The sequence below is a fragment of the Alligator sinensis genome, unplaced genomic scaffold (assembly GCF_000455745.1).
Source record: "Alligator sinensis unplaced genomic scaffold, ASM45574v1 scaffold634_1, whole genome shotgun sequence".
In the NCBI taxonomy this organism is placed as follows: domain Eukaryota; kingdom Metazoa; phylum Chordata; order Crocodylia; family Alligatoridae; genus Alligator; species Alligator sinensis.
Window position 1 is genome coordinate 369,999 of NW_005842558.1, and position 2,300 is coordinate 372,298.

The window sequence follows — 2,300 nt, forward strand, 5'->3', positions numbered from 1 at the left end:
GTCCCCCCCCCCCCCCCCCCCCCCCACCCAGCAGCCAGCAGCATCTGGCATCGATTAACGGGACGGGCAGGAGGCAGGCGGGAGCGCCCAGGCTGGGGGCACTGCTGCAGGGAAGCTCACAGTACTAGCTGGGGGCACTGCTGCAAGGAAGCTCACAGCCCCTTCATGGAGTGTGGGGGGTACTGCCATGGGGGAAGCTTGCAACCCCAGACCTGCAAGCCAGGGGCACTGCTGTGAGTAAGCTTGCAGCATTAGCCAGGGGTACTGCCATGGGGGAATCTCACAGCACCCAGCCAGGGGCACGGCCATGGGGCACAGGAGTCCAGTTCCCGGCTGCCTCACTGCCCCCGCCCCCCCCAAAGCTGGGCTGGGCCAGGCTCACGGCGCCCAGCGCTGGCTCTCGCCCAGCCCGCGGCGCGGGGCCTAGCCCAGACAGAGACACCTTTCTTCTGGCTGCCAGGCGGCCGCGCGGAAAAGCCATTACGGATGCATAGCTCAACTCCCCGGGGAAGGCGCGAGAGGCCCGCCCCCCACCACCACCCTTCATCACCAGCTCGGCTGGGCAGGCAGAGAGCTGGGGGACAGAAGTGGGGGTTTTGGGGGGCTGGGGGTTCCCCTCCTGCCAGCACCATGGCAGCTTAGCCAGGATGCAGCATATTTGCCCCGGACGCCTGGGCCACACCAAAACCCAGCACGTGTGTATGTGCCACCAGTGCATGACGGCATGTGGGCAGACCCCACTGCCACGCCCTGACACCCCGGGTCCCCTGCATGTACCCCCACTGCCCAGCGCCAGAGCTGCTGACTCCCCCATGCTGCCCCAGAATGCCCTGGGGCACCGCACTGGCCCCCCAAGCTGTTCCAGAATGTCCTGAGGTGCCACACTGTTCCCCCTATACTATCCCAGAAGGCCACGAGGTGCCGCACTGACACCCCAAACCTTCCCAGAATGCCCTAGGGTGTCACGCTGCCCCACTATGCTATCCCAGAATGCCCTGAGGTGCCGGATGGATGGATGGATGGGCGGATGGGCGGACAGACCAATGGATGGATCCACTTGGATCAAGGGAGAGGAGAAGAGAGTGATGCTGGGAACAAGGGACAGCCAAAATCGAGGGACAGACAGACAGACAGATGGGATGTGGTGGGCAGGAGGGTTCCTGTCTGACTTGAGTTCTCAGGAGAGCCCCACTCCCCCACCTCAGCCCCCTCCAGGACTTCTGGGTTTCATCCCGGGGCCCAGAGACCCAGGATCCAGGGGCAGGGGCCACCAGCCAAGGTGAGCGCTGGGGGGATGGGATGGGATGGGATGGGATGGGATGAGATGGGATGGCAGTGGCTCAGGCTGGATCCCCTGATCCCGGCCCAAGGAATGTGGAGCAGCGGAAAGCGCCCTTGGCTGCCAGGGCCCAAGCTGGAGATGGGGGCTGGGACGGGACAGGACCGGGCTGGGCGTTGCAAGCTGCAAGGCTGGGCATGGAGACCCCCCAGCAGGTGCGACCTGGGAGAGACAGACAGACGCGGGCAGAGATGGGAGGTGAAGGGAGACAGACAGACAGACCCCAGGTGCAGAGGGGTGGGGGGACAGGACAGATGGAGCCAGCAGATGGACAGACAGAGGGACACTGTCTCCTCCCAGCCCTGGGGGGCCTGGGGAGCACTAGGCAGCCATCCCCACCCCCGAGATCCCTCCCTGCCCCGGGAGCCACTGGGCCAGAGGCTATTTCAGGCCCAGGGCGGCTCCCCGGGAAACCCAAGCAGCAATTAGAGTCCACGCCAGCACTGCCTGGGGTTGGAGGGGGGCAGCTCCTGGCTGCCCTCCCTGGCTGCCCCTGTGCCCCTGTCCCTCCGGGATCCCCCCCATGTCATGGGGAATCCCCTGCCCCCTCCAGGGGGAATCCCCTCCTGCCATACACACACTGACCCCCGCATTTCACGTTGCCCCCCAGAGAGTCTGCCCCACCATGCCACCCACACAGACACTTGTACACACATGCACGCACATCACACTTATCAGATATCTCTCCGCATGCACCCATGTGTCACAAGTACACACACGTAGACACACACTTGTCACAAATACGTGTCCATACGCACCTGCGTGTCGCAGGCATGCACATGTATTCACAGATATGCATGTGTCCCGTATAGGCTGGGGCATGCCCATGGCACATGCATACGCACACATGCACACGTGTCACAGGTACACACACGTGTGCAGGCATGTTCCATATATGTTCTTCAACATCCCCTTCCCATCCCATCTGGCCCCGGGACCCCAGGGACCCCCCCCCACACAC

General features: G+C 64.1%; 1 protein-coding gene across 1 annotated transcript in view; it reads right to left on the reverse strand.

Moving 5' to 3' along the window:
* RXRB (retinoid X receptor beta) overlaps positions 1-2,300 on the reverse strand; it is a 13,352-nt gene that overhangs the window by 2,121 nt on the left and 8,931 nt on the right. The gene's annotated exons all lie outside the window — the stretch shown is intronic.